We start from the raw sequence: 24,365 nt of genomic DNA, 5'->3' as shown, positions 1-24,365 counted from the left end.
ACTTGATCAGAAAACTGTCTTGTCTCCCTTTCTCACGCCCCTTGTTTGTTTTTCTCCTTTAGGTGGTTCCTGCATCCCCCATGCTGTCCCGCGGGTCGGGACAAAGAAGTTGCTAAAAAATTCGCACAGGAATTCAGGGTGGCAGATTTTCAATCATCAAGTGATTGGCTTGAGAGATTTAAACTGTAACATGAGATCTCCCAGAAAGTCTTGCATGATGAATCCAATGAAGTTCCGGCAGAAGTTCTGGAAGACAAAAGTTGTACCGTATTTTTGGGGGGATTAGTGTTATGCAATAAAACTAGTACTTGAAATTTGTGCATGTAGTGCAAAGCCATGACTACCTGTATACGTGCATGTGTATGCTTTAATTATTAACAGGCTGTCTGGTGGTATTTATTCTTAGAGTATGCTAGCTCTTCAGATCAGAGGACAGAGATCAGAATTTCAACACTCAGAAACTCAGAGAGCAATTTAATGCCAATTCTCTGAGCCCTAATCCCCCTGGTGAATTGCAATGAAAGCCTGGTGTTGCCTAGTGCCCGGGATGTGGCTGCCCTGGGTGTGTAGTGTGGTTGTGGGACAGGAGAACAACCCTGCAGCATCACTTGGAGTTTGTGAAGCATGGCTGGCACATGTCACATCCTCCTTTGTGAAGGAAAGACCCTTACTCTGGAATGAAAACAAGTCTTCTCTGAGGAGGGCAGACATATGGGGAGGCTTAGCTCTAAGGCCATACACTCTCTAGCTCCAAATGCATGTTTGTTCTTTGATCATACTTTAATCAAGTTTTTCAGTGCTCTTTTCTAGACCATAAAGAAATGAGAAAATACTGATGAAGAATTGTCCCCAACATTGTATTTTCTTATTTCTTAATTAGTTTACTTTAAATGAACCTAATATTCTAAAATGGACAGGGAATAAAAAAGATGATCATTTTTCTAATGATCAGTAAACCCACATAAGTTCATTTTGAGTGTTAAAGTTACAAGCACAGTAGGATTAAAATAACAATGCTACTCATAACTATTAACATTTTAAAAATGCACTGCTTTCTAAAAGATGGTTTTGAAAATATTGATGCTTAATTCCTACTAATTTTTTGTGTAATGTGCACAGTAGTGTTGACCACTTGTAAATGAGAAAACTGAGATTCATGAAGTTAACCTGCTAGTGAATACTCAGGAGGTATATTAGCCTCAGCTGCTGTAACAAAATACCATAGACTAGGTGGCTTAAACACTAAAATTGATTTTCTTATAGTTCTTCAGGCTGAATATAGTTACATTGGCAATTAGGGCTTCATCATGTAAGTTTTGGGCAGAGAAAAATATTTGGTTCATAAGAAGCTAGAACTTGAACACAAATTTGATTTTTGCTGTTTTTCTTTTTCTGAATTCCCTCAAATACCACCAGACAGACTATTAATAATTAAAGCTATATCTGTCGCAATGTTTTGCATTAAAGGAGAGACCATTCTGTTGGGAGACTTTGCAGTACCCTCCGAAGTAGAACTCAGAGTGGCACATAGCATCACATCTTGAACCAGGGATACAGATATGGGAATTCTATTTCCCTAATAAAAATGCAACTGTTCATAAAATATCTCTTAACTATTAAACAACTTGCTTAAGATTATTTTACTTAGAAATGATACTATATATAAAAAAAAGTCAACTTCCTTTAACATGAAGAAATCAATTTTAATAATTCCTATGTTTTAATAGATCTGTTTATAGACTCAACAGAATCAATGTAAATACAAGACATTTAAGACATTTAAAATTTTAGGATCTTTAATACAAATGGTATCTATTAGTATCAGCATCTAAAAAGCACTGATATTGAAAATAAACATTGAAAACTAAAAGTGGCTCAAAATCTCTAATATATTTAATGAAAGCTAGTATGAATGAAGATCAGGTGTATAAAAGTTGAGAGTTTTTTTTTTTTTGGAGACAGAGTTTCACTTTGTCACCTTTGGTAGAGTGCTATAGCATCACAACTCACAGCAGCCTCCAACTCCTGGGCTTAGGCAATTCTCTTTCCTCAGCCTCCTGAGTAGCTGGGACTACAGGCGCCCACCACAATGCCTGGCTATATTTTCTTGCAGTTTGGCCAGGGCCGAGTTTGAACCCACCACCCTCCAGGTATATGGGGCTGGCGCCCTACCCCTGAGCTTCAGGCACCACCCAAAAGTTGAGATTTTTGATGTAGGAAACTAGACTATCTTGATGCGTCTAGAGAAACTATGTTAAAGGAGTCTGTAATAATGAATTTGAACTCATTGTGGATAGCTGAGCTACACTGGAAAAGAAACTTAAGCTACCCAATTTTGATAGATACGTGAAAATCACATATCTCTCCTTATAAACACAATTGGAAATACGCCCTCCATCTTGCCAATACATCCATGATTTATCACAACCTAAAAAGTTTCAACACTTGAATTATAGAAATAAAAAGAGGCTACACAGGCTTTGCTGAGAGGATGGATTGCAAAAACAATGTCCATAGCAGGTTTATTTTATTTTTGCTTTAGTGGATCAGACATCAGTATGGTGTTTTGTGGGAACTATTGATTGAGTCTCTGGTTTAGCTAGTAAGAAATTGTTGGAAACTCATCTAAACTATTTTGATTCTTAATATGAAGTATGGTAGGATTGGTTATTTCTCTACAACAATTCAGATTGAAGTCAGGAAAGAGGTTGTAGTAAAAATGTAAGATGTACAATTTAAACCCGTATATCCATCATTGTAAGGATAACAATGTTTATATTTTTAAAAACTTATATTAACAGGGTGGCACCTGTGGCTCAGCGGGTAGGGCGCCGGTCCCATATGCCGGAGGTGGCGGGTTCAAACCCAGCCCCGGCCAAAAAAAACCCAAACAAACAAACAAAAAAAAACTTATATTAACACATTTATTAGTCCTCACTCTCAACACCAGACAAGCATTTTTGAAATTCACTTAGAGGAAAATATTAAGGATTATTAAGCATATTACAAAGGCAAAATTAGTAAGGTGGTGTATAAATGGCTAGCACTTGATATTAGTGGCCTATATTTTGAAACTAAGCATATTGGTAAACATTAATATCATTGTTTGTCTTCTAAAAATTTCCACTAAGTAAATAAAATTGGAAAAAAATGCCACCCTACCAGAAGACCTACCAAAAGAGATTTTTATTCAAATGATTGAATTCTTTGATGGAATCAGTCCTATCCCATAAGCCCTTTGCTGTTTCTCTGTCCTTCCCAAAATAAGGGACTAGTCTTCTTTTCATGAACCAAGCCCACTCGAGCCTCAGGGTCTGTTAATTACTTAACTTCTATATAGGGAAGACCTTAGGCAGGAATGAAATGTAAGGAACTTAAACATCTGAATTTTCTTGCAGTAGAGAATTTCCAGAGGTCAAAGTTGCTGGTTCTACTAGCTCTCTGAATGCCCTGACAGAGCCCAACGTTTGATTTTTCCTAGCTTTTTCAGCAGATATTTAACTACTTTCTGTAAATGACCTACTTAAATTTGACTGTAAAATAAATATGTATGAAGACATTTCAATCTCTTTATGCTATCTCAAAAATATTATTTGGTAATATGACCAATGAGACGATCATCATAACCTTGAAAATATTTTCCCCTTTACTACTCTTGTATAATTTTTGAATTAAAGTCTTAGAGTATAATAATATTTCCCTCTTATAGTTTATCGTCAATCATAATCACTTCTCCATTTCTCTACTTCATGAATTTAAATGCTATGTTAGGAATTGCTATTTATCTTTTTTCCAACATTAAGTTTTCTTTTTATTAGTAAGTAGACATTTTATGAATAACAATAATAGTTAATTGCTCAGAAATCTAGACCTTAAATCACTTAAGTATCAAATTTAAATTTAAATGAATCTTACAGTTAATGAGACTGTCATATATGCATGTATGTGTATGTAATGCTATCTGCAATACATTTGCATGAATTCTCTTCTATAGACTCTCTTAAAGCATGTTGAGAGATGATAGCTTAATTCTAAAATTATTCTGCACCAAGTATATACATGCTACTCCATAGGTTAGCAGGCATACAGCAAGAACATTCCACCTAGAGAAATGAATTATTAGTCTAACTTTATTCTACATGTATTTATTCCTTTCCATTATTTTCTTTTTCTTCCACAGAAACAAAGCTCTAATAGGATTCTGTCTAACAAGTGTCACATATATTTAAATTCAAATTCAAATCTAATATAACTTTGAGATGTAGAGATATTCTGACTATGGAAATTTCACCTCTGTAATAAAAAAAATCTTAGCAATAGCAGGGAGAAAAATAAGAAAACATTTTGCATAGAAAAAATCTGAAAAGTGACAATTTGATACTTGAAATTTCAGGAAGCTGCATAATGAAAATTGCAAATATTTTTGCAGACATGACCTACAGTTGAAAGTATTATCTCAACATTTAAGGACTAACTCAGTAAAACTATGCAATATTCGTACTATTGGTTTATAATTTCCACACTAATACAAACATTATACTTCTATTTAAAGATTACAAATCCTTAGAAGGAAAGAGAAAGCTTTCTCATGCAAGGAAACCCTTCTCTTTATTTTAAATCTGTCTGTAATGTTTGAAGGCGACGCAGATAATCAGCAAACCTACCTCTTAAGTACACGGATTTGAGCTGAACTTCTGGGACTATACACTGTGGTTTAGTTCTGTTTCTACCAACACTGTGATGTCAGGTACTATGGTTCTTTTAGTTACAAGAGGTGTTAGGAATGAATGCCCCCTCACATTTAATAATAGCACACAACTCTGCAACGTAATACCAACAATGGGAGTTGTTTTAAAGCAGGGTGGAGAAGAAAGTAGACATTAATACAACTTGAAGGTTTGCTTTGTCCTTCCCTTCTTTTTGCAATGACTATTCAGCTCATTAACAAAACTTGGCAGAATGTCCATATTGTCCTTTGGCCCACCACATTCCAAACTTCTGACTTCTGGTCCGAAGCCCTTAGCGCCTCAAGCTTTAGTGATGTATCCTTCTTGGATGAAGAAATCATAGATTTCCCGGGTTTTGTTCACATCTGTCTTGATGAGTGCTCTTGCTTGTTACATTCGTTCAATAGAGCAGACTTGTATTCTAAACAGGCTCCAGGGACCAACCTCACCATCTGACAGAGCTCCTTTTCTTTTTCATTCAGCTTCTCTGTGCCAGAGAAGCCAGTGAGGTTCAAGGGTGGTGCACTCTAGCTAAGTGAATTCAAAGCCATTGGAATGGAAGGACTCAGGCCCGGAATTGATGTCAGCTTGCCGGCGGAGCCACTGTTGGCAAGCACTACTGTCCTGGATATACTGGAGAACTTCAGAGAGCATGGTGTGTTTAAGGTGCCCCTCCTCTTGTGTCTTCTTGAGGTGATCATATGTTCTAGCACTACAAAAATTGGTAATGCCTGTTGTTCTATATTCCTGAAGCCTCTTGATTTCCCTCCAGAGTTCCAATTCCAATGCATGGCTTTCAACGAACTTGTCATGTTCCACTGGCCCGACAATTCTTGCAAATCACCTCATTGTTTCATAGAGGTCTTGGACCTCCTTGAGATACTGACGTTCCATTAACTAAAACTTTCTAAGGTTGATTAATCCAGGGTCTCTTATAATTTTTTTCATCTTTGTCTGTCCTTTAATCTAGAATGGCGTGGATGTGGAGAAAAGGGAACACTTCTACACTGCTGGTGGGAATGCAAATTGATACATTCCTTTTGGAAAGATGTTTGAAGAACACTTAGAGATCTAAAACTAGATCTGCCATTCAATCCTATAATTCCTCTACTAGGTATGTACCCAGAAGACCAAAACTCACATTATAACAAAGATATTTGTACCAGAATGTTTATTACAGTCCAATTCATAATTGCTAAATCATGGAAAAAGCCCAAGTGCCCATCGAACCATGAATGGATTAATAAATTGTGGTATATGTACACCATGGAATATTATGCACCCTTAAAGAAAGATGGAGACTTTATCTCTTTACTGTTTACATGGATAGAGCTGGAACATATTCTTCTTAGTAAATTATCTCAAGAATGGAAGAAAAAGTATCCAATGTACTCAGCCCTACTTTGAAACTAATTTATGGCTTTCATATGAAAGCTAGAACCCAGTTATAACCTACGAATATGGGGAAGGGGGAGAGAGAGGGAAGGGAGGGGGAAGATAGGCAGAGGGAGGGTGATTGGTGAGATCACACCTATGGTGCATCTTACAAGGGTACATGTGAAACTTAGTAAATGTAGAATATAAATGTCTTAACACAATAACTAAGAAAATTCCAGGAAGGCTATGTAACCAGTGTGATGAAAATATGTCAAATGGTAAATAAAACCAGTGTATGGTGCCCCTTGATCACATTAATGTACACAGCTATGATTTAATAAAAATAAAAAAATAAAGATTAAAAAGTCAACTTCTTTAGATGAAAATGAATTTCTTACAAATAACTTTAATAATGGTAATTATTTCTTCCTTTATCAGAATACCACATAATTTATTAAACATAGACACTAAAGGTGGTTTATCTGTTTCTATCTTAACAGATATACATACAGACAGTTATCTTTGTCCATATAGTTTATAATGTATTATAAACTATTTAAGGAAAGTTTAGTTATACATGGTAATTAACCAAAATAAAATCTAAACATACTTTGAACTTAAGGCTTAGAGTGTTTCTAGAGTATATGACAATATCTCATCCTCAAGTGGGGACAGAAGCTCAATAAAGACTTGAGTCATCTCTTCACTAACATGTTCTGTTCTTGAGAGGCATCCTGGTAGTTATTTTCTAAGACTTATTATCTTCAAGTTTCAGATAACACGAAAGCTCCTTGATTTCCCAAAAAGGATCGTATTTTCTCTTAGTGCTCCCCAATCTCTTAGTCTAATTGGCAGCACATACACATTAAAAGTAAGACAGGAATAATTACTGTTAAAACAACAAGTACGCTATGATATCCAGGGTGACCTGATCTTTAGGGAATCTATGAAGATGGTTAATTTCCCTAAGTAGACATTGGGTTAACAGGGGCATTGTTTAATGTTTATAATCAGAAGAAATTAGTCATAGATGACCAAAATTTGCTTCCCTCATGGCAACCTGCCTTCCTTTGCTCAGTCTGCAAACCTGAGCCAACTCTCAGACTCAAATTACATTGATAGAGAGACCCCAGAAACCCCTGAAAAGGTTTATGCAATACCCCAGCAATCCTTCTAGGTAGAAATCACCCCAGACCTTCCACAAAAGGACTTAAAATCATTTCCATTTATTAAGATTTTTGTTCACCATGGACTAAGGAATGAGAAATACTCAAAGCTTTTGAGAGATGTTGGCTAAAGATTGACATACATTCCAGGTACAGTAGACCCTTCCTGCCTGTAATGTCTCAGCCAGCACCAGTATCCAAGATCTCATAAAATACTTGCCTAAGTGGTTCTTGGATAATATTACTTGAGACTAACAGAGTGTGGCTTTGGGCACATGGACATGGAATCTACTGACTCTACCATACTGTACAGTATTACTGAAGCTGCCAGCGTTACAGAGTGATGAGAACCCTCTGGAAGGTATAGTTGAGGTGCCAGCTTGAAAATGATACCTGTGAAAACAAGACAGGGCAGTGTTTTTCAACCTTTTTAAACTCACAGCACACTTGAACCCATAGTTAAACTTCCAAGGCACACTTAAATTATGTTGATTAAAAAAAGTAAAAAGTGGGTGGCGCCTGTGGCTCAGTTGGTGGGGCGCCGGCCCCATATACCGAGGGTGGCGGGTTCAAACCCAGCCCCGGCCAAACTGCAACCAAAAAATAGCTGGGCGTTGTGGTAGGTGCCTGTGGTCCCAGCTACTTGGGAGGCTGAGGCAAGAGAATCGCTTAAGCCCAGGAGTTGGAGGTTGCTGTGAGCTGTGTGAGGCCATGCCACTCTACCGAGGGCCATAAAGTGAGACTCTGTCTCTACAAAAAAAAAAAAAAAGTAAAAAGTAAATAAACTTACTGTGCTTTGAACTGCTTTTGAAAATAATTTAATTAATAATCTTTAAACGTTTTTGTGGCACACCTAAGAGTCTCACATGGCACACTAGTTAAAAATCACTTGAGATAGGGTTTGGTAATTTCCACAACCTATAGTCATTACCTGGTGTTGAGTTATCACCAGGTAGAATGCAGGAGATAGGAGGTACCACTCTGCGATGTCGTTCATTCTTCAGAGCTCTTTGTAATGCAGGATGAACACAGACATCAGCTAAACCCATGTTTTACCCAGAGTTTTCCTCTGCCCCATCTTGCTTTTCCCATTTCATTACAGATTTCCCTTGTTTGCCCCTAATCAATTACTTTGATGATTACCATCAAAATCTCTGCTTTTAGAAATCTTATCCTAAGTCATTGTACATTTTACATAAATTTAACTACCTACAATTTAAAAGCAGAAATGTGAAGAAGCAGTAATAGACAAAACACAAAAAAGAGCTGTAGGAAACTTGACTATTTTGTAGAATTCTGCCACATTTTTATTAATTCCCTTATACCCTCAAATAAATATAAGGTGAAACTCGGGAATCTGCTACTCAATGCTAATGTGAAACCAATATATAAACAATTACACGTTCATATGAACACAAATATAGTCTAGTTAGGGGGAAAGGGAAGGATGGAGAGTGGAGAGAAGAGTAGGACGATTGGTGGAAGGGGTTGGGCCTTTGGCAGGATCTCAGCTACTGTGCACAATGTGAGTGTGTACAGCATACCCCCAGGTGAGGGGTTCTTTCACACCTGGTACTTGGAAGTGAAAGCAACGTCTCCAAAAATGTTATCCTCAAATTACTTTGAAATAAAAAAAAATTAAATATAAATAAATAAAAATTAAAAAAGAATCAGGTTTATATATAAGGATGGAAAAATGGAAGGTCTCAGTGAAGAGTATGTAAAAAAAAAAAAAAAAAAGAATAACCTAAATATCCCCGAGTAAATAAGAAGCAAGTTTTCTGGGCTGTGCCCCTGTGCATATGGTAGGATCCTTGAGAAAGGATCTGTTGAGGAAAAACTTGAGAATATTATTATTTTTAATTGTTAAAATATTTTTACCCTACTCACAAGTAAACTTGGCCTAACCGTTGTCCTGGAATCTGACCAATCAGATTAGCATTCTCTCCTCGTAAGATCAGGAGATGAGGGGTGGAAAGGAGACTTGCCTGGTATGGGGAGTTGGGCTTGGCCTCTGCTTTTATAATAATAATTATAAAAATATTATTAATATTTTAATAATAAAATATTATTTTTGATGTTATTGAAATGTAGCAATTTACAACAGACACAACAATGTAAGACACCATGCATTTACTATGTCATAGTTCCACTGAGTTAGGAGACCAGGCACAGTTTAACTGAGTGCTCAGCTCCGTGTCTCACTAGTTAAAATCCAACTGCTGGCCAGACCACTGTTTTTGTCTGATGCTCCCTTTGGAGGGAATCTACTTCCAAGCACCTTCAGATTTTGGGCACTACTTGCTTCCTTTTGACTGCCTGTATGACTTAGAGCCTTTGTTTTTTATTGGGTGCCATCAGCACCTACAATGCTACTTGCAGTTATTAGAGGCTACCCAGTTTCTTGCCATGGGAGGTAGCTTATCATGGCAACTTATTTTCTCAAGCCAATTGGAACATTCCATGCCTGAGAGAGGCAGAAGGGCTCAGTTCCCTGATAAGGGCTTTCATCTAATTATTTCACTCCCATGCAAGGTAATTTATTTTTTAATTAACTCAAAATCATCTGATTTGAGTCTTGAATTACATTTCTAAAATTCTTTCAACTTTGGTGAATAAAACTGGCTAGGAACAAAATACAAGTCAGCCCATATTCAAAGCGAGTGAATTATGTAGGATATGAGCACCAGCAGGCTGGACTTAATTGGTTCATCCTGGTCTCTACCACAGTTAGTTTGTACTTGGTATTTTAAACATAAGGTATCTCTCAGGTGTGAGAAAGAAAGTTGGATTCTGAAACGATATTTAACATTCTAAAATTTAGGAAAACAGGTAATATCAGAGCTAGAAATATAAACTTTTGATCATCTGTGAATTTAAATATATATATTTACATACATGTAAATTCCTAGGAAAAGGAGGATTTGAAAACATAAGAACGTTAGAACTGAGTTTTACAATATTCAATAAAAAATGACTGGTCAGACAAGAATGAGACTGAAAATGAGGCAAAGAAATAACTATAATAAAATAAAAATATTAATATTCATTATTTTCTTTCTATTAATATTCCTTATCAAAATTATTATTAAAATTCAATTATAAAATTTATAAATTTCTTGTGAAATATAGCAGATTTAAATTTTTTTAATTTTGAAATTATTATAGATACATAATAGTTATGTATATTTATAGGATATATGTGATATTTTGATATACACAATATGTAATGGTCAAATCAGGGAAATTGGGATTTCCATCACCTCACACATTTATAATTGCTTCAGAATACTGTCAGATAGAAGGAACAAGTTCTAATGTTTGGTAGAGCAACGGGGCATTCATTTTCACAGTGACTTGTTATAGATATCAAAATAATGAAAAGAATGGAATAGCCAGGGCGGTGCCTGAGGCTCAATAATTAGGGCTCCAGCCCCATATACCGAGGGTGGCAGAATCGAACCTGGCCCTGGCCAAACTGCAAAAAAAAAAAAAAAGAATGGGGTAGGCAGACCCTTTCGTGTGAAAAAATAATGAAAGCACTATCTTCCTTATGTTGGAAAAGCGAAGTGTAAAATTCCAGAAATAGTTATAATTTCCTTTCATACATTTTCTTTTATTTTAAACTCCCAGAAGAAATTTTTATGTTTAGATATATCAATGAATTTCCAAGAAATATTTGTGAGTTCTCAGTACATTTATGGGGAAATATTTTTTTTAATTATTTTCTTGAATTATATTTTCATTCAAATGCATAATACCAAGTTGCAGATGCTAACTTATAAGGCAATATTTTGAATGTACAGTGAAGTAAAGACTTTTGGTAATATCACCCATGTTTTTTTCTCTTACTATCTGCAGAAAAGAAAACTAACCATATTTTTTACCTAACTTATTAATTATTCAAATATCTTAATTTAATTTTACTTCCTTTAAAATGCATATAAAAATATATATATATACACACACAGGTGTGGGCACATTTGATAGACAGGTATCGGCACACAGTTTAGGAAATAAGTAACCCAAAATAACAGTGCTGAGAAAAAAAGGTTTAGAGTGACCAGTGAGAATGAATATGCACATATTAATGTACGTTATATTAGTTAATTGACATTTATTGAATCAAGCCTATATTTTATGTCATTCACTGCTTATTTATAGATTCAGTTAGCATCCTTAATTGGCTCTGTATACAGGTTGTCAAATATTACTCAATCTTAGCAAAAAGGACAAGAAGTTTTTCTGTCATATTTTAATCAAAAATTTTATTTCTCATTAACCAAAACTGTGTCTCAACATAAAAGAGCTGTTACTCTGGGAATTCCTGTTTTTTTCTGGTTTACACTAATACCCTTCTGTTTATATTTATTAAAATAGGGCATTGCATCTATGCACTATTATGTCATATGACATTGGCACAACGAACTGCTTACCCTCACTTAAATAAGCTTGTAGAGATCACTATTAATTTTATGAACACTGTAATCTTTCTAATTTATGTACACATCTTTCTGAAAAATTGTCATAGGAGGTTTTATTTTTTTATGTTGAAAAACATTTCCCCAAGAAAACCTGGTTGTATAATTTGCTTTCTAATTTTCAATTATTAATCGTATTGATAGAGTTTTTCAAGAAGCTAAATAAAAAACACCGCCCACCATGAGCGTCATTTTTCTATGTAATATTACATTGCCTCAACTAAAGACCTGTATCAAATGCACTTTCCTTACTAATTAATTTGGTACTTACTTATTACGTTGGAATTTAAATGTACTAATCGGACATTTATTTTGTAATTGTATTACATTAACCCTGATTAAGGATGTATTTATCACTTCAAGGATTACATTAAAATGTAAATTCTACAACTGTTGATTGATGTTAAATTATATCTATCAAGTAAAGCAATTACTGGAAACTACAGCAATTGATCCAAAGTCTTTTTTATGTTATAAATTTGGGACTTCGTATGTAAGTGAATATGCTGATTTTCTTGAATAATAAATTTAAAAATGGAAAATCAACATATTTGTAACTTAGAAATACTGACATTTCTGTTCTGTAATGCAAGTTATTAAATTTAACACAAACTCAGTCAAAAAATAATTTTACTGGAAAAGGACACAAACCATGAAAAAAATGAACTCTAACACAAATATTCAAATACTATTGGTTTCTTAGGCCAAAGAAGAATGCATTAATAAGAATTATGAAATATGTGGAAAAATATTTTTGGCTTAGTGAAATAAGTATTAGGACATTTAATGACATAATTTTAAAAACACCTTCCAAAATCCATCCTAATGAATCATAAAATATCATTCTGAAAAAAAAAATTGTACTGTCTGTATAATGGATTTGATTTTGTCGTAGTGTGAAGCTTCTTTTGTCTATAACTGTGTCTTTATATTCAATACAAAATTAGAATAATTACACTTTCAAAGTGGAAATATAGAAACAAGGGGGTTCACTTCCCCAAACCTAAAACAATTATACAGTGCTGACATTTTAACCAGTGTCAACAGAAATCTTGAATACGAAGATTAAACAATTCCTGGAATAACAGAGGAGTCAAACAACTCCAAGCAGAGAGTAAGAGAATAGCGATTTCCCTTCCACAGTGCTGCCTCCTCTACGCCCAGTACGAAGTGCTTGGAAAATCTCCCTCCTGCTCACAATTGGTACACTGGGAAAGCAAGTTTGATTTGGTCCACCAGCTTCCTCGACATCTTTGGTTTTCTGTCAGGAGATCCAGAGTTGCCGTCACTCACAGGAAGCATCATGACTGCCGGAAGGAAGAAATATTCCTGAAGAAAGGCTGAGAAAAAAAGTGGGAGCTAATAATATCCTTCACAGCCTGGAAATGTCGTGGCCAAAGGAAATGCCAAATCAGAGTGGCTGGTGGCAGCTCCCTGCTCAAGCAGGCACGTTCTCCTAGGTATGAACACGCAGGGGCCAACTTTTCCACACTGCTGGTATAATCTCTTTGTCAGTGCTCTAATAATTTACTAAAGCTGAGTTAAACCTGGACTTAAGGCACCAAAAAGAGTCCAAAAAAAAAAAAAGCAGCAACATAGCAGTAAAGATTAACTATGAAAATATACCCAATTTAAAAAAAAAGAAAAGCTAGACAGAGAAAACTGGAATAAATAACTATTTCTTCAATGCATGTAATGATATAAGTAATATAAAAATAGGTGTAATGTGCCAAGAAAAAAATGAAAAGGTGGGCAAAGATGGAGTTCAAGTATAAAATTTTTTGAGGTTCTTTTAGTTTTGATTTTTTCTACTCTTTAATTTGTGATCCATGATAAATTTTCAGCCCTTCAATGTAAAGTTTTAGATCTAGAAGACGTATTTTATAACCTCATAGTAACCACAGTGCAATAAATTAAAAAATAAAAAGCAACATATTAAAACATACTACCATAGAAAAATCACTTAACCACACTGTCTTAAAGGAAAACAGTGAGAAGGGGGGTGGGGCCTTGGTGCGTGTCACACTTTATAGGGGCAAGACATGATTGCAAGAGGGACTTTACCTAACAATTGCAATCAGTGTAACCTGGCTTATTGTACTCTCAATGAATCCCCAACAATAAAAAAAAATAAAAAAAAAAGAAAATGAAGAAAGGAAAAAAAAGGAGTCTTAAAGCAAAGATAAAGCAGACACAAGGCTGGGTGTGATAGCTCACACCTGGATTCCTAGCACTCTGGGAGGCCGAGGAGGGTGGATTGCCTGAGTTCACAAGTTCAAGACCAGCCTTAGCTAGAGCGAGACCTCGTCTCTAAAAATAGCTAGGTGTTGTGTCGGGTTCCTATAGTTCCAGCCACTTGGGAGGGTGAGGCAAGAGAATTGCTTAAGACAAGCAAGAGTTTGAGGTTGCTGTGAGCTGTGACTCCATAGCACTCTACTAAGGGTGACAAAGTGAGATTCTGTCTCAAAACAACAATAAGACACAAAATTATAGTTGGTATTAGTAAGACCTTACTAATCAATCACATTGAAAGAGAACTATCTCAGGCCTCCAGTCAAAATGCATAAAGTGTCTCAGTGACAAAAAAACAAGACCCAACCTTCAAGAAATCTAATACATCTATAAAGTTACACTGATTAAAAGAAAAGATACTCCATACAACTAGAAACCAAAAAAGAATAGTGGTAGCTGTACTTCACTCAGATGAAATGGACTACAATGCAGAAATGATAAAAGGGATAAAGAAGATTACTCCATAATGATAGAGGGATCAAACATTAATACACCTAAAGGGACACATATACTGCAATACTTTAGGAGTAGGGGCTGTAATTCCCCATTCTCAGTAATGGGCAGGTCATCCAGACAGAAAATCAACAAAAAACCAGCACAGTTAAACTACACATTCAATTTAATAGGCTTAACTGACATTTGCAAAACATTTCATGCAATGGTTACAGAACTCATGTTTTCTTTTTTTTTTTTTGTAGAGACAGAGTCTCACTTTACTGCCCTCGGTAGAGTGCCATGGCGTCACACGGCTCACAGCAACCTCTAACTCTCGGGCTTACTCGATTCTCTTGCCTCAGCCTCCCGAGCAGCTGGGTCATGTTTTCTTTTTGTTTGTTTGTTTTCTTTTGTTTTGTCTGTAATCAGCACATGAAGCATTCTCTAGAATAGACTATATTTTAGGCCACACATTTTTAACAAATTCAAAACATTCAAAATCAAATCTGGTATTTTTTTTTCTGAGCGTAAAGGAATAAAACTGTTAATCTCTAATAAAAGGAACCTTGAAATTGCACAAACACATGGAGATTAAACAGCATGCTCATGAGTCACCAATGGCTCAATGGAGAAATTAAGAGCAAAATTACAATATTTCCTGAAACAAATGAAAATGGAAATGCAACACACAAAAATCTATGGGATATGGCAAAAGCAGCGCTAAGAGCAAAGTTTATAGCAATAAACATATATGTCAAAATGTAGACAGATATCAATAAGCAATCAAACATGTATCTTGAGGAATTAGAAAAGAAAGAACAAGCCAAACCTAAAATTATTAGAAGGAAATTCATAACCAAGTTTAGCAGAAGTAAGTGAAACTATGACTACCTAACAATTGCAATCAGTGTAACTGGCTTATTGTACCCTCAATGAATCCCCAACAATAAAAAAAAAGAACAAAAAAAAAAAAGTTGATGTTTGCAAAGACAAAAAAATTAACAAAATCTTTAGCTAGGCTTAGAAAAATAGTGAAACAGCATCAATAAATAAAATTAGAAGTGAAAAGGGAGATATGACATCTGAGACATTAAAGATACAAAAAAAATCATTACAGAATATTATGAAAAATTATATGCCAACAGATGGAAACTTGGAAAACATAGATAAATTCCTGGACACATGCACCCTTTAAAGATTGAACCATGAAGAAATCCATAAACCTCAAAAAATCAAGACCAACTAATGAGATTAAAACTTATTCAATAGTCTCCCATCAAGGAAAAGCCCAGGACCTGATGGTTCACTGATGAATTCTATAAAATGTTTAAATAACTAATATCAACTCTATTGTAATACTTCAAAAAACACATGCTACATGGCCAACATTACCTTGATACCAAAAGTAGACAAAAACATAGCAGGAAAAAGAAGAGTAAAGGGCAGTGTCACTGATGAACTTAGATTACAAAACCCTTAGCTGAGTACTAGAAAACTGAATTTGACAATACATTAAAAGTCTACATCTCTGTGACATAATGGAATTCACCCCGGGGATGCAAACCTGATTCAACATATGCAAATCAATCAATGTGATGTATCACCAGATTGAAAGGCAAAAGCCACATGTTCATTTCAACTGACATTGAAAAATCATTTGACAAAGTTTAACACCCCTTCATAATAAAAACTCTCAAAAAATTAGTACCTCAAAATGATAAAAGTCTTATGTATCAGATCCACAGCTAGTATCATACTGATTTGGGGGAAAGCTGAAAATCTTTCCTCTAAGATCTGGAACAAGAAAAGCATTCTCACTTTTCCACTGCTATTCAACATAAAACGGGAAGTCTTGGCCAGTTCCATTAGACAAAATAAAGATATAAAGATCATCAAATTGGAAAGGAGAATGTCAAATTAGCCTTGTTTGCAGAAAATGTGATCTTATACCTAGAAAAAAACTGGTTAGTCCATAAAAAGCCTCATCAGAATTAATAAATGAATTCAGTAGAGTTGCAAGATCTAAAAACACAATAGACAAAATACAGTTGTGGTTATGTACACCAACAGTGAACAATCTGAAAAAGAAATAGAGAGAGATACCCTATTTACAATAGCCACAAAGATATAAAAAACATAGAAATCAATCTTATCAGCAATCATATGGACACCTGGGATTACTTCAAGCTAAAAAGCTTCTGCACAGCAAAAAAAATAATAAATAAAATGAAAAGACATCCTAAAGAGTGGGAGGAATTATTTACAAACTATCCTTCCGATAAGAGATTAATAACTAAAGCTCAAACAATACAGAGCTCAAACAACTTAATAACAAAAAACAATAATCTAATTTAAATAAAAGGCAAATATGCTCTCTTTATCATTTTCTATTAGACCTCTGGTTCCACTGATAATATTCTTTGTTGTGAAGTCTACTTCATTTGGTATCAAATGTAGCTACTCTAACTTTCTTTTGGTTAGTGTTTCATGATATATCTTTTTTTCTGTTCTTTTGCTTTAAACCCCTCTATTAGTTTATAACTAAAGTGGGATGTGGTGTATATTATTTTGTTGGTGTGCTTTTTTTTGGTCCATTCTGACGGTCATCTGTCTTTAATTTGTCTCTTCAGATCTTTTATATTTAGTGTTATAATTATTATATATGAATTAAAACCAAGCACACTGGTTGCTCTTTTCTATTTATTTCATTTTTTTCTGTTTCTTTTTCCATTTCTGCATTTTCTATTCTTATGACTCCATTTTATCTTGAAAATATGATTATTATTTATAAAAGCTTAAAACTTAACTTTTGCCATATACATTTTTATTAATCAGAAGCTAACTTCAAATAATGGTATGCTAATGCACATGTAATGCAAGCATTTTATAAAAATATAGTTTCATTCTCTCTCATCATTTCACTATTGCTGTACTACATTTGACTTTTCCATATTTAATATATAAATCTCATTATATTGTTATTATTTGAAGAGCACATTAAAGGTATTCTTCATTGAGTTTATTGTATTTTCATTTCTGTCATTTCCATTTGATTTTTTCTCATTGTTTCCATCTCTTAGCTGAGATTCGTTGCCTACTCTTTCATATTGTTTATCTTTTCCATTAAAACCTTTAACATACTGGTTATTTTACATTCTCCATATTTGCCTCATGATTTCCAGTTGAAAATCGTATATTTTATTTAAGATGACAGAAATGGAGGCAACGGTCTCAAGTTTTCTTCTGCTATGCCTTTAGTTTGAATATTTACATTCTCCTTGTGAGGAGTCAGGTGAGCTTTGAGATTTGTTGCCTCTCATTGCCTCACAGACCTCAGATTCCTCATGCAGCATATTCCACACCTTGCTTGTCAGAGGATTCTCTAGATGTCTGTGGTACCTTCGCATTGGGTCTTTCCTATGTGCTGGGCCTCAGAGAGAGCTTTTCCTTTGTAGCCCTCACAAAGGTATTGCACTGTTCTTTTTAGTCAAGGCTTGCTTGTCTCATGGTGGAGAATGGAGAGAGGTTTTCTCTGAGCTTCTGATGAAGCTTCAGTTTTAAGCAGGCCCTGTGTCCTACATTCTCAAAGGTATAAATTTCTCAAGTGCCTCTTCCAGTTTTATTTCTGAAGACGGAGTGTATTTCTGCCTCTTTCCCAGTGTCAGTGGTCATTTTCTGTTTGCCTGTTTTTATTTCTTAGCTACCTTGAAGGCACCAATTTTTGTTTTTATTTTCCCAGCCAATTGGTCTTCATTTGCTTTTAGAAGATAAGGAAGGAAGAACAGGGGTTTTGTGTATTTGCCTGAGCAGTTGCTAATCCCATTTCCCAGGCCTGGCAGTAAGTGACTTTTTCATGAGGCTTCTATTCTTTTCTGAGAGGACCAGGGGTAAGCCCATAAGGGTGAACGCTCTTCTTCACATGCCCTCAGCCTCCACCAAATCTTCCTTTGCTCAATTCTTTTTAACCGCGCCCAGCTACCTTGTCTTGAATGAGCAAACACAACCCTCACTCACTGCTGGCACCTGTCCCTCAAAAATTGCAGATTCACTTATCTCTTAAATGAGAGAAGCTGAAGAACATTAAGCTGCATTTACAACAGGACATAATACATCCTAAATCATTTTCATTTTGCATCGTGTTTAATTTTTAAAATATTTAACAAACAGGACATTGAACCCTGTGATGGTGACGAAACTGCTTAAACAGTCAAGAAGTAATATTATTTGGAGATCTTATCCACCTAACTTGAAAGTGCTGTATTACATGTCATTGTCCACAGCTGTTATCTTTTGTGTTGAAATGTGCAAAAGACAAGGTAAGATTAGTAAAAAATGAGGTTTTGCTAGGGCAAATACACATACAGCAAAAATATACTGCTGCTGATTTTATAAGGAAACTATTGACTAAAATAGTACTCATTAGAGCCAGAAATCATGTGGAAGTCTGGGCATCTTATAAAAGGTCAAAAATGAAAAGCCCAAATAACATACTATTCATGTGATCGCTTCACTTTTTGCCCCATGACACATACAATTTTCAGTTCTTTACCTACAAAAAAATGCAAGATGTATGACTTTAATTTTATACATTAGAGACAGATATTTCCATGATATTACAGCAAAATATTTTGTGAACCAGTGAAGCTTAATTTTACACTTACTATCTATTTACTTCCACAAAAAAGTCAATGGTGTTTACTAGAAAAAACTATTTTATGCTGAATGCTTTACATTAGACTTTTCTAGACAACAGAGTTGTTCATGTAGTGTGTTAAAGAATGCATTGGTATAATTTCAATATTTTGAAGTTAGAATATTCTCAGAAATTTTCTTTAAACCTGATATAATTTTTATAGCCTCACAGTTACAATGTTTCTGTTCTGAAGTCGGGCAAAATTAGAAATTCCCCGGCTGTCTATGAAGCTTAAATTGTGACTGGGTGTTTTTTCAAATTCATATTTAGGAAATCAGACATTAAACTATCTTAACATGTGTAGATATTCAGCATGTAAAAATATCTTGACATTATGTTGAGTGCTAACATGAATAAAGAAAATGTACTACAATAATTTTCAGAATCATGAAGTCAACACACGTGTTTAATTGCAGACTTCCTTCAAAGAGTCATATATTCTAAGAATTTTCTTCTTTGCTATTTGTGGTAGGTTGAAAATTATCCCCCCAAGGATAACAATGTCCTGGTCTCTGGGGTTTGTGTGCTACCTTATTAGATCAAGTCTTTAGAGATGTGATTAAGGATCTTGAAATTAGCTGACTATCCTGGATTATACAGGTGGATTTTAAATGTAATCACAAGTATCTTTATAAAAGGCAATTAGGGGGAAATTTGACAGGATAGACAGATTTAAGGATGCTAATTTTGAAGATTAAAGAGATATAACCAGAAGTCAAAGAATGCCAGCAGTCACCAGAAGATGGGAGAGGCAAAAATAGTTCTCCCCTGATGTTTCTGTAGAGAGTACAGCCCTCACAGCATCTTGATTTGGTCCCAGCAGTATTGATTTCGAACTCTCTACTCCAGAACTGGGAGAGAATAAATGTCTGTTGCTTTTTCAGCCACATTTAGGGAAGCTTGTTACAGGAGTCACAGGAAACCAAAACATTATTTAAAAACAACATATATAGTCCCAGCTACTCGGGAGGCTGAGGCAAGAGAATCGCCTACGTCCAGGAGTTGGAGGTTGCTATAAGCTGCGATGCCACGGCACTCTACCGAGGGCTATAAAGTGAGACTCTGTCTCTACAAAAAAAAAAACACAAAATAACAATAAATAAAAACAACATATATTCAATGATCAGTCATTAATAAATATCTCAAAAATCACCACTGTTCAGAATTAGCCTGAAACATTGGCCTGCCGTAATTCTAAGGAGAGTCTATAAACATTGAATACTGCTATCAGCATCCACATGGTTGACAGGAAGTTGATGAATAGCTGGACAAAGTAATTGCTCATTACTTGGCTCCAGAATTGACTAAATTACATTTTATTGTCATTAAATGGTTACAACAATTCATTTTGCTTCTCAGCAACTTTATACAAAATACACCTTTATAACTATCATGTCAACATTTTCTGTTATCCTTCATAACTATGATGTAAATTGAGTGGAAAAGTGCCATCAACATGTTGTTAGCATTAATTTTGTCACCTTAAATGTAAAAAGAAAATAGTAATACGTGAGAAATGCTGAGGACTAGAGAATGAAAGGCTTAGGCAATATGAAAAAAATGTGACAAATTTTAATGAATCTTTTCATAAAACCATTGACAGTATGTAAAAGATATAAAGGATGACCTTGAGGGCTGTGCAGAAAATGTTGAACAAATCCTGTTTATAATTTTTAATTTCTTTCCAAATGAATAAAGCTAATTAAAAAACTATTTTCCCTCTTTTGTGCCTCAGAATTGCTTTGTTTAGCTTCTTGTCAGAAGAAATGCATGCAAACCAATTTTTATTTATGAATAACGAATAATTCCATCTATATATATGTATAAATGATGAAAACTAAGGAAATATTTAAGTTAAGAGACTTCAAAAAATGTTCATTTTAAATTATTCTGAAACCCAAATTTAACAAAGCCTTTTTAAAATGCACCTCTTAAAGATTATAGATGTAGTATTCTGGGTGATAATACTTCTGAAAATTGTGATGCCATCATGAGAGATTTCAATTTTACAAGTAAATGTGGAAAGTAGGAAACCAAAAATAAATTAAAATGTTAGCAAATAATTATGAAAGTCAAATACAATGGAATGACAATGTGATGGTGTTAGGAAATTATAATGGAATGAAATTCTCTCTGAGCACCTTGTACCACAGCATTTTATCAAACTGAATATGAGCTCAAATCACCTGGGGATCCTGAGAAGGTCCGTTCTCTAATCCAGTGGGACTGAAGTGGGGCCTGAGTTTCTGCACTTTCAACAAACACAGATGCTGCTGTCTCTGGCCTAGGCTTTGAACCGAAAAGTGTTAAGAATACAAGAAGGAAGAGCCCTATTTATCCCTTGTTACCTCATGATCTATAATCACTATGCAAATACCCCTGTGTTTCAGATTAAATGGAGCCTCAAGTGGAACAGCACACAATCAACACCCACGGAAGTATGTAACTAGTGCTAATTGACTCCCAGTTCTCCCTGTTAATTAAGATACAACATATTATTTGGTTTCAACAGAATAGCTTTTCTTAAAACCTCTGTGAGTCCCTCCAGCCTGAAGTGTACTTTCAGGCATGTCCCCAACAACATGAAACTATACCAGCTTCATTAATCTCACCAGGACTTTAAAAACGGTATGAAAAACTCCAAAAAGGTATCTGTACATTGCAAACAAGTCCAAAGCAATTGTTCCAAATTGTCATTTGTGTCAACACTGACTCTTATTTAAGACTGCTAAATAGAAAGCAGAAAAGATAGAAACATTTACTCAATATAATACTGATTAGAAACCTGGGTTGCAGTTTTAATTTTTGTTTTAAATTCATATTCCAAATTTGGGACAAATGACTGTAGCCTAAGTTTAAGGAGCAAAAAAATCCATAGGATTTCACATTTATGAAAATAAAGTAGTAAAATTTATGGCACAAACAATGTGTCTTACTTTCAAATTATCTTGCAGAAGTTAGAGTTTCTCATAGTGAATATTAATATCAAAGAACCTCAAAAAATAATCGAGACTAGGAAATATTGGCCAGAGATGCTAATTGATTCTTATACAGAAGACCGTACAAAAAGTTGTAGAACTAGGAACAGATCCCAGATCTTCTGCAGTTTGTTCCTGACTGTCTTATCTCTGAATTGCATAAGAACTTCAAGCTTGATTTTTCACTAGGGTGCCCAGTCCTTAAACTTGAACATAATCAAGCCTGCATGTAAATCCACAGAAGACTAAGGTCTCTAAGTATCAATTAATCATCCTGCCTTATAGAGCCTAAAGTTCAGGCTGTATATTTTATATCAAAACCTCAAGAAATAATAGGGAGTGTGTATCAAAAATGATATATTCATAATACAATAATAAAAAGGCATGTTATACAGTGTATTACTTTATGATTATATCAGAAAGTTTGAAAATATTCAAGTTCTAAGGTAGATAAGATCAGATGGAAGAAATAATTTAAAATTACTTCACAAAACAGGGAAAGTGAGAAGAAATTACTGCTATAAATGTAGGATCGTGTTAGCTGATTAACACTTGCCCATTTATTTTTTCTGGAAACTGAGTTTTCATAAGACCATTAATTGTTTCTGAAATTATCAAGACATAATTTTAATAGAATAAGGTATTACTTTGTAGCATGAGTTCATTTTTCACCTTTGCGAATTCTAATGTGTTTGCTTAAAAGAGAAAAAGGCTATCTTGGTTGTCTCTCTAAAATTGTGTATTATTTTAGATTTGTGTTCAGTGTAGTATAACTAACACTTTACTAGTTGAAACCATAACAGACAATGGAGGTATAAAGGAAAGACCAAGTAACCTCTTCTTGGCTTATTAATTGCCACCGTGAGTAATATTATTTTATTAGGAAAATGAAAATTCTAGGATAAATCCTAAGTAGAATGGTACAAAAGAAAAGATGTATAAACCAGATTTTCCTAGACAAACCAGGATAGTTAGTCTCTCAATTGTAAGCTATGATAGGCTTTTTATTGTAATAATCATAACAGTAATCAAATGCCCATTTTTATTATTTCTTTTTTTTTTTTTGTGGTTTTTGGCCAGGGCTAGGTTTGAACCCGCCACCTTCGGCATATAGGACTGGCGCCCTACTCCTTGAGCCACAGGCACCGCCTAAAATATTCTAATAGGCTTATTTCAAATGCCCATTTTTAATGTATATGGCTGGCATTGCTTATCTTTATCTATTTTCTCCTTTCCCCTATGTAATAAACATATTCTTTGTGAACACTTAGTGCTCTATATGAGTCTTTTCTTTGCTATTCTCTTCTTTCCCTGAAGGGAGAGTCATAGTCTTTATTTTTACTTGAAAGGAAAAAAATTGGGCAGGACATAGGCGGTGAGAACACAGGAAACACATTTACTTTCCACAAATAATAAATTCTGGGTTTTCTCTTTTTCTCACAACTTCAGCTGAACACAAACATCCCCCACCCCCCAACAAATACAAAAACAAATAAAAATAAACATGGTCTTTAGTCATCAGACCATGCAGCTGCTATTAGAAATTTCAGACTTTAGAGGGAATTGCCGACTGATGAATTATAACTTAAGATTTTTCCTTTCTGTAAGAATGGCTTCTATGTCTGTAAACTTGTCACATTAACCCATTTTTTCAATGCAACAAAGCTTACTTAATATATTTTTCTAGTTTTTTTTCAGTCTGAATCTGGTATTAGTCAATGAAATAACTTCTATTTTTTGTTAAAAGTGACCTTAGGAAGCTAAGTAAAAGGAAAGATGTGAAGGTTAATGATTTTAAGCATCTAATTTCATTCCTGTCAGATATATTTTCAAAGGCCCACTTTGGAAGGTATTGTTCTGGTGACTTTTGAGCAAAAGCAATCCAGCAAGTTATTGTACAGATTACTCTGTTGAGAAATGACCCTGCCTTTACTACAAACAAAAAAAGGTAACTTCAGTAATATCTGGATGTTATTTCAGCAAAAATACTATTCATACAAGCATAATACTAAATAAGTGAATATTTAATTATGCTTTGAAATCAATCAAATAATTTTATAATTATCTACCTGCATAGATAATACATTCCAATAAACATCTACAAATACATACAATTGTTAAAACATTTTTTCATAGTGTGAAATCTCTAAGCATCAATAGTTTGATAATATACATATAGTACATATAGGAAATAAGATATTAGTTATATGAAACAT

General features: G+C 34.5%; 1 pseudogene; it reads right to left on the bottom strand.

The window, feature by feature from the left end:
• Window positions 1–5,027: 5,027 nt before the first annotated feature.
• On the bottom strand, window positions 5,028–8,319 carry LOC128591422 (transcriptional adapter 2-alpha-like; annotated as a pseudogene).
• Between the last annotated feature and the right edge of the window lie 16,046 nt (window positions 8,320–24,365).

The sequence above is a fragment of the Nycticebus coucang genome, chromosome 8 (genome assembly GCF_027406575.1).
Source record: "Nycticebus coucang isolate mNycCou1 chromosome 8, mNycCou1.pri, whole genome shotgun sequence".
NCBI classification, from domain to species: domain Eukaryota; kingdom Metazoa; phylum Chordata; class Mammalia; order Primates; family Lorisidae; genus Nycticebus; species Nycticebus coucang.
The sequence above is the reverse complement of the archived record's forward strand: the minus strand, read 5'-3'. Positions and strand labels throughout refer to the sequence as shown.